At 52.0% G+C, this 13,440-nt stretch overlaps 1 long non-coding RNA gene across 1 annotated transcript in view; it reads right to left on the bottom strand.

The window, feature by feature from the left end:
- Positions 1–6,596, bottom strand: part of LOC309636895 — a 76,411-nt gene extending 69,815 nt beyond the window's left edge. The window contains exon 1 of the long non-coding RNA XR_014250285.1: positions 3,686–6,596. This is a non-coding gene — a long non-coding RNA (uncharacterized lncRNA). The remainder of the gene's footprint in view (positions 1–3,685) is intronic.
- Between the last annotated feature and the right edge of the window lie 6,844 nt (positions 6,597–13,440).

The following is a 13,440-nucleotide window of genomic DNA, read 5'->3' as shown; positions in this document are numbered from 1 at the left end:
CCTCCTGCACTCAGGATGCTCAACCATTTCGTGCAAGTTCACTTCGCTTAGGTCACCTCTCTCCAAAATCTGGTGGAGGTTCCGGCTTTTGGAGAGAGGAGGGCTCTCTGGCTGGGGAGAGAAGGGGGATGTAAGAAGCAAAAAACAAAAGAGGAGCTGAAGGGACACGGGGTGAAGCTATTTTTAACCTAGCCTGGCTCTTAACGCCTCTCCCTCCGCGAAGCTATCGCTCCACAGACGGCCCCAGGTGAGAGGCAGGGAGGAAACCCCCCCAGAGCTTTTGCTTTGGTTCCATCTCTTTTGCAGATCTTAGGGACCCTTTTACTCTTTCAGAAAACGCAACCGGGGAGGGAAAATCTCCTTTATCTGGGGAGAGGGTCTCTGATTTATCCCTGGAGCTTGGAGTCCTCGCCTTCGGAGCCTTCTCGCAGGCTGAACTAGAAAAGATTGACTCGGTCCAGCACTCTCGGACCTCGGAGCCCTCTTCCTTACTCGGGAGAGGGTAGAATCTGGGTGCTCAGCTAACGGAGAGGGCAATGAGGGTGGGCACTTAGTTTGCTGGAAGAACGGTGGTTGGGGTGCGGGGGGAATTCAGGCCCTCCCCGAAAATGCAAAGCTTCGCAGCCCTCGGGTCTTGGACTCTCATATCCCTAGACTCATCCTCTATCCGTGTCCATCCCTGTGGGCGCCCGTGTGTTTGTGTGTCCTTCTGGTCCAGCCCCTAAGGGCGTCTAGCAGTGTTTCTAGCTGACGAAGGGCACGGGGGCACAGAGCATGGTGAAGGCCTGATTTGTGCCACTTGTAACAGAAGTGGTCACGACTGCAAGGAGTGGAAGGGGAGGAGAGGAGGGGGACCCACAGACGATCCCCAATCCTGCAGCTCTGCTTCCCTCCCCAGGACGGGCACCTAGAGAGGCCAGGACTGGGCTGCTGCAGCTTCTGCTAAGCTTCTGAGTCGGGTGCAACCGCACCTCTCAAAACCTCCTTCTCTGCGGGGGTTTCCCCAGTTTTCACCTGTTTTACCCCCTACTGTGCTACTTAAGTTTTGAAAAAGGCGAGATGGGGGGACCCGAGGCTGCAAAACGCCTCAGATTGGGTTGGAAGCAGGTGTAGGGGAAGAAGGGACTCCGGGGAGCGGGCGGTGCCTGGGAGTTTTCCCTCTTTTTCGGAGCTACCCAGGTCACCGCGGCTCGCCTCACCTCCCCGTTCCCCACTAGGACAGGGCACACTGAGGGCTCTCCGCCCCTCCTTCAAGGGCTTCCCCACCCCTATATTGCAGAGTTGGATCGTTAGGGTCAAAAAATGACCAGAAAATGTCCTCAACTGATTCATATTCCAGGTGCCGACTTGGCCCTAAGACCAGATCCTTTTTCTGCAGTGGGTGAATGGGGTTATTCGGGGTGTGGGCGGCCGTTGGGGGGAAGACACAACTTGTGTAAACTTTTATTGTATTTTAGCTCCTTCCGACTTCTCCGAAAATACACGCACACCGCCTGCTCCGATTCCCCCTGTGATACAAAGTCGACTAAAAAGTTGGGGGTAGGGGACCTTCGCGGAGGACAGGCGGGCGACCAAAGCCTCAGGGAGCGCGGGAAGGACGGGAGGGAAAGGATTGATTCTTCCGTGGAAAACGGGGAGAGGGCTGGGAAAGGCTCGGACCGAGACGCTTCGGGAAGGTGCGGACTTCGGCGATCGCTGGTGGCTGCAGTCTTCTCGACGAGTGCGCCCTCCGCGAATGCTTTTTGGGGTAAGGGCTTCCGGCTATTGAGTTATGTACAGCAAGCCCAGACCGCAAAAAGATTCGCGAAGGGCAGAGTCTGCTGGCTTCTTCAGTCCGCCGCCGCCGCCTTCAGCCCAGGATGTCTCCGAACCCCGGAGCCGAGCAGGCTGGGTCTCCCCAGCGCGCTCCAACGCGGCTCAGCCTTCCACCCCGAGCGCCGCCCGCCCCGCTCTCGCCCCTCTCGGAGCCCCCCGACCATCCCTCCATTTCTCCACACTGTCCGCGATCCCCCAACGCAGTCCGCACAGCCTCGAGCTAGGTGTGTGGAAAGCGAGAGGAGGAGCGCGGAGGGGGACCAGGGATCCCGGCGCCCAGCCTCCACCCCTCTCCCGTACCCCAGCACCCCGAGCCTCCCCGCCTATCTGTCCTATCACCCTCTTTCCCCTATCAGGGTTCCGCCAGCCCCGGTTGCAATGTCGCGGATCTCTGAACAGGTACAGTTCGGATTCTCCCTGAACCCCCTCTTGTCCCTCCTAGTCCCCCAACAGAGGTTCCAGCCGTGACTACAGGCGCTGCGTAAAGAGAAAAACTCCCCCAGAGCACTAAATAAATACAGACGAGGCCGCCAGCTCATTGGTGCGGACTAAAATCGTCACCCACCAATCAGGAGAGAGCTCACATTTCCTTTTTTTTTTTTTTCCCAGAAAGGGGAGGGAGGAAAAAAATATTTCCATTTCTAATTATTTAACAAAACCCAGACTGGAACACGTTAAAATATTGTTGTTGCAAAAAATCCGGCCAATCCCCCTGCCCCCATTCCAGCCCAGGTGAGGGGGAGGGCGTGAGATATTGGGCAAGGGGGAGGGGGGGTTCAAGAGAGCGACCTCTCCCAAAAGGACCGAAGCCAGAACATTCAGACGTAAAATGACAGGCCAAGATGAACATAAAATATACCCAAACTGCACGCTAGCAGCCTATTTCTAGCAAAATGAGGATGTCTCAAACCCCCCCCCCCAAAGTTCTGAATGCTCAATAGGAACGGTGAAGCTCCTCCCCCCGTACCCTCCCCCAAACCCGTCTAGATGTTGTGTGTGGCCCACTTGCCCCGTGTGCCCTTTAATTGCTGCAGCCGGCCCCCCACTCCCTACCCATTCTGCAGAATATTGAGGGGAAAAACAAGAGGCGAGCCCCTCACTGACCGCCGGCTCCCACAACGTCGGGAGATTCCAGCCTCTGCAGGAAGAAGGAGAGGGGAGGGGAAGGGAGACTAGGGTGGAAGGAGGAGGGAGATCTCTTTCCTATGTTATCCCTCCTTCCCTCTTCCCTCTCTCCCTTTAGGCCCCCTCCGCCATCCAATGTATCCAAACTTTGAGGGGTTGCCCTTCTTCCCAGTGCAGCGCCACCCTTCCCCTGTCCTGTCTTCCTCCCCTCCCCCCTCCCCCCGCTCCATCTTCCGAGAAGGGTTTGAGCAAAGGAACGTTCGGACCACCTGCCTCCCCAACGGTAGCCCCCGGTGGGGAAAAATTCAGTCTAAAAAGGATGCTGCAAACATTGCAAGAACTTGGGCAGGGGGGGTGGGGAAAGTTGCCATATTTGTTCTTTGCCACCCTGGAATCGACGTGCGGGCGGGCGCGGGCGCACACGCACACTCTTGTTCAGCTTGCCCAGAGAAAACATATCTAGACTGTCTCCAAGTCTCTGTCAGCCCATCCCCTCCGCGCACCCATCTCCCTCCGGCAGCTCTGCTACCCACCCACCCTCCCACGGCATCCCCTCAGCTCGGCGACCGACAGACGCACGCACACACCCTCCGAGCGTCGGCGCGTCCGCCGCGCCAGAGGGGGCTCCACAGTCCGCGACCGCCGCCGCTGCGGCGCGGGCCACTGGGGAAAAAAAGTTCTACTCAGCCGACCGTTGAGCCTACCGACCGCCGGCCGACCTGTGCACCAAGCCCCTTCTCCTTACCTGGGTCCCGAGGGCCCTGGAGCGCGCCGGTCCGGTCCACACTGCAGCCAGCTTGAAGGAGCCCTCTCCAACCGGCCCGCTCCCCTCCCGCCCTTCCCCGCCCCCCACGGGTGTTGGCCCAGCGGCAAAGCAGGCTCTTCCAGGTAAGTATATAAGTTACTGTACTGTGTGGGAGGGTCACGATCTTGGTAATTGCGGCTTTCCGAGCTTAACCCCTGCGTTCCTGCCTTCCTCCAACTTGTTGAGGACTCGTCGGGTAGCGGGAGAGCGAGCGAGCGCGCCAGCGAGCGCGCCGGCCGGGAGGGGGGCGGAGGGAGGTGCACCGGGCCGAGAGGGGAGAGCCAGACAGCGAGCGGCGGAGTTCAAAAGTCCCCCTGGCCGCGGTTTTCATTGGATAGGTCTTTTCCCCCACCTCCGTCCCCAGTGGCTTGCCCCCCCGCCCCGCCGTCTCCCTTGTAGGGGACGTCTCCAGGCGAAGTCACGATTCCTCCTCAGTTCGGAATGAACTGTGACTAGAGCCATGACGCAGCCAGCGCGCATTACTCACTTTTTGCAGTCACGACTTGGGAATCCGTGCTGGTTCCAACCAAAATTACACCGCTACCATTGAATTATTTAATAGGATCCAGTTCGAGGGTAAACTTGTGCTTTGTGCCAAGCTATGAGGAGGGGGGGACGGGGGGCAGTGAGGACAAGGGGCGTCCTCCCTTCCCCCTTAATGACCCTTGGACCCCCCTTCCCACCACTCCACGTGTTGCAAATGTGTTATTGCGCTGCCATCCCTCCAACACCCCGCCCCCCAGCTCTTGCCTTTGCAAATGTGGCAGAATTTGTAAACACAACCACGCAACTTGTGGGGCTGAGAGGGGCGAGGCTTGGGAAAGGGAATGAGTGGGTCCGGGTGAATGACGAGGAGGCCGAGGGGTGGACCGAGAGGCTGCGAGCAGCTTTGGTTTGAGCTGAATTGTCAAGACAAAGTGTGGGTTGCAGTTACTTGTGTTATTCTCCGCAACATCAGTAACAGCCCTTGTTACTATTATGAGTTGACGAATACTCAGTCTCAGCCAGGGAATCTACCCAAAGAGGGACTGCTTCTGAAGTAAACATAACTCGATCCCCACCTTGCACCCCAGGGCTGCGCCTCGGGTGCCCTGAGTGCGGGGTCAGGCCACTAAAGCCATAGGCTGTTAGTGGACTAGGATGGGGCTTAAGGAGCAGAGAGTACTGGGCTCTCCTCCTCTTTCACTTGAAGGCTAGCCCCCGCAGATACTTACCTCACCGTCCTTTTTTTTTTTTAAGTTATTATTACAGATATATAGAAAATATCCCTGCATGTGCACAAGCTTACTGCAGCTCTACAAGATTGCCTCATTCCCCCCCTCCCACTGTCTACAGCCCACCCTTGTGGGCCAATTTGAGGGTGCATTTTTATTATTTCTCCCCGAGGAGTTATCAGCATGAATGTCTTTGTGTGCGCGCGTGATGTTCATCCCCCCTCTGGCCTCTGATAACCTTCCTCCCTCCTCACCTGTCTGGCTACAGGTTTGGCCAAAGTATCGGGAGCTGACTGCAACGAGTCTCACTCTGGGTCAGCCCCATAACCCCAGGGAGTTGATGGGCTCTCCAATAACATTTGGGAACTTGGAGAAGAACCCCACCCCCCTCCCCAGTTTCCTTTAGAGCCGGTTTTCAGAAACCCTTTGGCTTGTGGCTTTACGGCGCCGTGCGATGTTCCCAAGCCTGGATTTTCTGCGCATCGCACCAGCAACTCCTGTGTTTTGGCTTCTAATTCATTCGTTCCACCAACTCATTTGGGGCTCCTATGACTAGGACGCGAAGGAAGGGGAATAGTAAGAAAAATGCCATAACGCACAGACACATCCTTACACACCTCCCGGGAACTGCAGAATGTGGGAACGTGGGGGCATGAAGTGGCAGCTACGAGGGTCCGAATAAAGCAACCTATAGCCTCTTATTTTGAAAGTAACCATCACTGGAGAGAAATCTTTCAAACCCACTGGCGGGAAGGTGCGGGCGCCTGGGAATGGAGACCCAGATAGTGCCTGGCCTCTGCGGAGAAAGCCGGTGAACCACCGGCTTGCGGTTCCTGGAGCGCTGGGCCTTGGCTCATCCTCGAATCTAACACTTTGCTCCCCCTCCTTTAAATTTTTTTTCCTTTCCTTCCCACTCACCCCTCCTTTTCCCCCAAAGCTCTCGCCGAAGTCACGACTATCCCCTTTGAACATCCTTAACCCTCTCCTCTCCGTATCCCTCTTCTGCATTCAGGGCGGGGCTGTCCGCAGCTGGCGCCAACCCCGCCCCCTGGCGCTCGGAGCTGAACTCGCCGAGGACCTAGGAATTTTCAGCACCTGCCTTCCATGGACAGCTACCGCACCCTGGGCCAGCCGGGATCAGCCAGGGTCGCGGTCCTCGGGCTCCCGGACCGGAGCGAGCAGGGAAGTTTGTCAAAGGAATAGGGATTTTTCCTTCTCTTTATCTCCCAGCCCCATCCATGCAATTTTAATCTATATCGCATCGTCTCCATTAATCTCGCAGAGAGATGGCCCATTAAGTCGTATCTGGACACCCTTTAAGACAGAGAAAATGGGGAGGGGAGGGGGGCAGTCGAGAGAACCGGACTCAACAGCGCCGACCCATAAAGAGAGAGAGAGTTGCAGCTATTGATTCAGAGATTGGTCAGGGTGATTCCCGGCTCAGCAAGAATTTCCCCTTTCAGTTCCTTTTCATGCAGCCCAAAATTAATTATGCACAAACACAGCTATACCCCTCACCCCCTACTCAGTCCCACCCTTCTCTTTAGAAAGGGGTGAAAGGCAGCCAAAAAAGAACCCCAGAGCATGCACAAAGTCAGCCTCAGCTAATACTCACAGTCTGCGGCATGCACATGACATAATATTACTTACCCAAACGGGAACTCCTTAAGAGAGAGAAAGAGAAACATAGGGGGAGGGAAGAGAAAGTGGAGAGAGAGAGGGAGACAGGAGAGGGGAGAGGAAAAATCCAACAATTAATTTCCAGACATAGTTGGGGGCGGGGGGGGGGGGAATGCGGTGATGTCCAGGTTTTCTTCCACCCGCGCTGGCTTTTTATCCCAGTGCAGCCCTCGGTCTATTTCTGGAACACGATCAAACACTGATGCTATTTTTAGCAAGTACTGAAAAAACCTCCACACACAAAGGCATTTCGCTGGAACGTTACGTCCAAAACATTAAATGTGCATTAAGCGCCCCCTCCCCTCCCCACCACACTCACTTGCATTACTGCAGATGATGTTTTTCAAAGCAGAAAAATACGCAAATATTGCTTATATTCTCCCTCCCTCCCATTAACTCCCATCTGCCTCTGCCTGTTGCAAGCTCCTCGCTGTCTCCCTGAGCAGAAGCCTTTGGAGTGGATGTATTCTTTTAGAGCTTCATGTCTCCATTGACCAGATTCCCTACATGCTGGGGAAAAGGTGGGGGGGGGGTTGCTTAGGCCCCTTCCCCAGAGAAGCGTCCCAAGAAAGCTCTAGAGTCTAACGCTGTCCACGCTGGAGATTCCCAAATGAGGAAAGAAAAAAAAATTCCTCCATACCCTTCCCACGTTTCCCACCCATGCTTTGCAAAATCGCGCTGTGTTTGCAACACACCGCCTTTGGAAATGTATATTTTGAAGGCTACGTGTGTGTGTGTGTGTGTGTGTGTGTGTGTGTATGTGTGTATGTGTGTTGCGTTCTAGTAATTCACTACGAAGGGGTTGGAGAAAATAGACTCATGAAGGCAGCGCGGAGCAGCCGCCTTGAGTCTCCTTTGCCAGTCTGCGTCAGTCATCAGCTACTGACGTCACGTGCAGATTCTCCTCTTTGGTGGGTCTGGTTCAGCCGAGAAGAGGCTTCTGCTCGGAGACAGCGCTTTGTGTTCGGCGCAGCCACTGAGCAAGCGAGGCGGGCGCCACCCGAGGCTTGGGCTGGGCAGCTGCAGAGGAGGCTGCAGCCTGGTGTGCACCGGGCGTGCGGGGCCCCGAGGGCTTGCCCAGCAGGACAGCCCCCTCCCCAAACGCCCGGCGCAAACTCGGCTCGGCACAGACGCGGAGCGAGCGTCCTTTCCCCGCCCTTTCGCAGCTGGCCGCTGTAGCGGAGACAGCTATGGCTATAACTCGGATTAATTCTGTGTTTGTCGGGCAGATAGCCCCGGCTCCTCGAGTGACGCAAGTAGCAGATTCTAAGGCTCCCGCTCTCTCTCCTGCTCCCTTTTTCTCCCTCCCTCCTTCTTTTCCCTCTTCTGTTTCCTGCGCCCACGCATCCTGCTCGGTCGCCCACGGAATCAGACAGCTACAGCTTCCCAGAGAGCAATCATCCAAGTTACAGACAGACAGACTCCCAGAGCAGGAAAAAATAAACCTGCCGTTAAACACACACATACACACAGCCTTTTGCAAATGGCCAGCAGCGTTTAGGGGCTCCCCTGTGTGGGGGAGGGGAAAGCTGATTCACAAATCCACCGGCCTCCAGTCTGTGCTCCAGGCAGGGCGGGGGGAGCGGAGAGCGGACGGAGAGGCGAGGGACCGGGAGGGCTTGCTGCTGCAGCTTTGCCCTCGCGCCACCACCCGGAAAGGAAACCCACCTCTATAAATACCCAGATGGCAGGGTATTAGCGAATAAACAACTTTTGTTGAAAGGTAGAAGGAGAAAATTGAACAAAGACTGCAAAGGCTTAGTCTCTAGCGACATTACCAGGACTTTTTAAGACTAGGTGACGCTTTACCCTTTCTGCCTCTCACAAGACCAGGGGATCTTCTATTTTTCTTCTTAAAATAATGCCCCTGAAAAATGAGCTGAATGGATTAGTGCTATTTTTAAACCAGTTTGAAAGGAGCTTGTTTCATGAGAGTGACAGTGTGTGTGTGTGTGTGTCTCTCAGTGTGTGTTGTATCTGAATCTGAGGTTTTCAGCAGAAGACATGCCACATCTCAGCATGACAGAGGGTTTATTGATTGGGGATGTGATGGAGGTGGGAAGAATTTTTGCAGATTGGAAGGTTTGAACAAAATCACATACACAGATCACCCTCCCCAAATATACACAGCATCCCAGATCCACCTCGCATAACTTCTGCCTCGAGAAGGGGGAAAACCGGAAAGCAGAGAGCTATTTACATCGTGCCCTGATACCCGGTCCATCTCCTTTATCAACCTTAATTATCAACGTTCCCTGTCAATGATTTTCCTTGTGCCAATAAACAATTTTCCAGAGGTTACCACTAGGATTTGGGGCACAAGGCCTGGGAGAGAGTGATCATGGGGCTGACCTTTAATCAGTGTGATCTTAGAGATTTTGGTTTAAGTTTAAGCCCGTCCTGTACCCTCAACTCCTGTCTGTGACTTAAGCTTTGCCTACAAAAGGGAGACAGAGGACGGCTGATCCGCATGGAGGACACCCTCTGGCAGCCCATCAGCAGCTGTTTATTTTTAACTCCATGAATGCATGTATGTATGCACATGAGAATGTCGCTGCAGTGGGGAGGTGGGCAGTCAGAAGAAACTCAATGAGACGGAGTCCGCCTGGGTTCTTGCACTGAACATGGCTTATCACATGGGATCATCAGATGTGGCCTGATGGACAGGAAAGCTTCCCCATCATGTGTTTCAGTGAAGTCTTGTTGGATTAATGAAAGTGTCAGGCCAAGTATGCTTTTAAAGGCACAGAGTAGGTATGTTTTTAGAGATATGAGACTAGGTATGTGTAAACAAATTCATGTAACCATACAGTTTCTATATAGACTACATACACTATATAGAGAAGAGACAATTTAGAATTGTGTGACCTGCTTTCTGTTTCTGTGCTTTGTGTGGTGGTTGGGTGCTATTGTGTCTGATGTTGAGGCCAAGGCAGCCTCATTCAAGATCACTTTGGGGGCCCCTAACAGCTTTCAGCAAACCCTAAAAAAAGAGGCAGAGTTGGAAATTGAAGAAATGTGCTCAGACCCTGCATCTCAAAACTTTTGAGAGCAGCAACCAAAATTACACTAATCCAACTTTGGAGGGCTGCTGGACTCAATGTCTGTGCTCCTTCCCACGTGCCCCTAGAAGGGGACCCCCTCTTTCCTGTCCCTGTCTTGCTACTCTAATCAAGCTGACTGGTTACACTGGGGGCCAGGGGGTGCCTAGGAAGCTCAGCAGAAACATTTGCAGAAAGTTAGTCCTCCACAGATAGCACCTGCAGTTTTCCTACACATCAGTCAGGTCTTTTGGTACAGGCCTGGACTGGAGCCGGTGACCTTGGCTTTTCAAGCTGTCCCGCCATTCTTTGCTAAGGGTTGTGGTGCCCAATTCCTGTCTGAGCAGTCAAGCTAAGGACCCAGGGAATTAATAGACTGACGTGGAACCTGTCCAAGATGAAAACCGCCTTCTGCACTGCCAAGCTGTCCCTGGGCACCCCAAGCCTGAGGAGGACTCATTTCCCCTAATGCTCTCCCAGAGGGCCTGTGGGGTAGGCTGCTGTCACGAAGCCCTTGAAAAGAACTGAGTCTCCTCTCTTTCAGGGTCAGTGAAGGCAAGAAATGTCCCGCCTGTGTCTCTTGTCTCCTCTCCGAGCACCAAGAAAAATGCCAGTAGGTAAAGTACTGGGTTTGCAAGAGGAAAAAAAAAAAAAAAAAAAAATCCAGCTCTCAGGAAATCAACCAAGGGGAGACTATCAGGGAAGAAGTCCAGGAAAGAGATTCCTCGTGGCCTAAAGATGTCTCCATCAGGGAACAGAACTATTTTGGCCTAAGTAAGGGACAGGGTAGGGGGAGAATAAACCAATAGTTTTTGAGTACCTATTATGTGCCAGACACTATGCTGGCTACTTTTACATGAATGATCTTATACTTAAAGGGCAATTTTATGGGTATCATTATAGTAATGTTACCTACCCCATTAGGTTGTTGAGCACATAAATCACTCCCAGAATATTAGTGTTTTTTTTTTTTCCATTTTAAAGCTAAGGAAATGGAAAGCAGACAATTTAAGTGACTTGTGCAAAAGTCTTAGAGCTTGAAGTTGTAGAATTAGGGATCTAACTGATCATATTCATATTTGTGTGGCTCCCATACTCACGCCCACATCACTCTATCATGCTGCCTCTATTCCAATATCTGGTCTTTTATGTACCAGTTCTAGGCTCCATCATTAGGAATTAGAGATGTCTGGGACTTTCTCAGCAGTAACCTAAATAATGAAATTGATTTATTCCTCCAATATGATACCCCCTCCCACCCTGGCAAGGCTCTCTGCCTATGAGAAGAGACCCCCCCACTCTCTACCAACAAAAGTCCCAGCTCGTTCAGCCTCAACCAAAACTCAAGGGATTTGTCTGAAGCCAGCCAGTGTGAAGTAGAGATGCAATGAACTTTCTGTCCATTCAGGCTGCTACACCCAACCATGTTTCTCCCCTCCACTGAGGAAGTCCCATGGGCGGTACCAGGAAGGAGTTAGGAACTCCCCAGTCCAGTGTCCCAAGAAAGCTGTTTGAAGGTGAGAACAGCAGTAAATCTGCATCTGGATTGACTAGTCATCTGGGTCCTCCTTCACACCTTTAGAAACTGGCATCCCTGATCATTTTCCTGATTCTGGAAACTTTAGAGGCCAAGCCACTAGCATGGTAGGGGAGATAAGCCACAGCGTGCGTTATACAAGCTATTCCACCATCCCCTTCCTCTGTTAAGTACACGTTTCATCACTTACCCTGATCAAGAGGTACATTTGGTCTTGGAAAACACTTCTTACAACCAGCACATTTGGAGGTTTGCGGGTGATATTTTTAAGGATCACTTGCATGCTGAAGGAAAGTGACTAGAATTCCAGCCCCTCCCTTTTCTTTTGTTGCCATCAGCACTCAAAAATCTCAACTCTCTATCTACCTGAAAGCAATGGCAGTGTTCAATATCACAACAGTTAAGACAATATCTGCTCTTTGCACACCTCCATTATCAAGAAGCATGCTCTTTCGAATGCCCTCCTCCCCACCCTATGCCACTCTAACTGCTTGGAGAACCAGATGATAGGTTTTCCCATGCCTCAGCAGATGAAAAGCACCTTTGGGAGAATGGGGACCTAGAGGGTCGCCCAAGAGTATCTAGAGTGGGTTACATGGTGAGGATCTAAGCAAAGACAAGGAAGCCAGAGCAAGCACATGATAGGGGGCTGAGGCTGAAGCAGTTGGGTGGGGTGGGGCTCGGGATACCAGAGTGCTTTAGTTTAGCAGAGGCTAAATAGAAAAGGATCAGAGCTTTGGATCATGAGAATAGAAAAGGATCAGAGCTTTGGATCATTTGGATAATGTGAGGGGTACTTCAAGATAGCTGCGTGGGTCTGGCTTTAATCTTGTGGTTGATGAACCACCCACCTGAATTCAGTGGGCAGAGAGACCTCAATCACAAATTCATTTCGGGGTGGGGGGGGTGTCTAGTGTATCTGAATTAGCTGAACTTTTTATCCTTTCACTATTAAAGCAGCCTTGAAATTAGCTGCTGGTCTGCTAGACTTGGATCGCTGTATCTGATAGTCCAACAGTAAAAAATGGGTACTGCATCTCTAATTCCTCGTCCAATAAATGTAGGCAGTGGAACAGTGGAAGAATGGACTAACATGTCTACTGATTGGCCAGTTTTTTGTACTTACTGGCAAGACTATGAGTTAAGTAATGAATTGAGTCTGAATCTTTTCATGAGAAGAGAGACCTTCAGCTCACATGTGAAAACCTGGCATCTTCCATTGGTTCTAGCTTACCCCTAAAAGTGGAAATAAAAGTAGGGGAGAGAAAATATAGTGGGTTTTCCAAGAACCATGCTTTTTGAAGTGATTGTGAAAAAGAGAGCACTCTGACCTCAACAAATTCTGATTGGGTTAATCCTGGGGGTCTGTTTTGTTTTGTAGTCTAGATTAACATTGTGAGTCTGGACCAATGTCTGTGTCAGGGCTGGGATCCCCAAAGGGCATTCAGGTCAAAAGGAAGCAATAAATGACAAATCTTACAGCCTAACAGGGTAGATCTATTTCATGAACACTGGGTTTCTGAGATCATTACCAATCATCCTAGACAGGGCTGGCAAATGTCACTTACCTCACCATACAGGAACCTGTGGCTCAGAACCCATGAAGAAAAGCCTTGGATCTCAAATGAAAATGTCTAGAGTGAAGCCATAGCAATGTGGTAGAATGAAATGCAAATTTAATTGGAGAAAAAAAAATCTAGATGATTCCATCCTGTATTCGGGGGGCAATCCAATTCTGAGGATCTTTCTCTTTCTCTCCTCCTTACCCACCCCACCCCCCCATATTCTCAATCAGTCCTAAGTAAGCTCTTTCACTATATATGACTAGGATTAAGGGATTTCTGGTCTCTCCATCTGGTTTCAATTACACCACTCTCAGATACCTTGGGTACCTTCATTGAGAGTGACTTCTCTGGTAGAGAGTCTCGCAGCTTCATTTTGGAAGAGGTAGGATTTGCTGTGGTTTTCCTGACCTGGGGGCTGAGTGCTGGGCTGATTCTGGCATGAGGCAGGGGGAGGAGAGAGGGAAACTAATGTCAGCCATCTGGATATAACTCAGAGAGGAACTTGCCAAAGAGAGAGCAAAGCCACTGCCCCCGTGAGGGGCACCTCAGAGAGAGAGCTGGGTGGAGAGTGAATGGAGGAAGGATGGTGATCAGGAAGGGGTGATGATGGCGAGGGTTAATAGGAAGATGAACGTGAGCAGCAACATTGCAGAAAGCA

The sequence above is a fragment of the Balaenoptera physalus genome, assembly GCF_965194825.1.
Source record: "Balaenoptera physalus genome assembly, chromosome: 10".
Lineage (NCBI taxonomy): Eukaryota > Metazoa > Chordata > Mammalia > Artiodactyla > Balaenopteridae > Balaenoptera > Balaenoptera physalus.
Note: the sequence above shows the minus strand (reverse complement) of the source record. Positions and strands in the feature narration are given on the sequence as shown.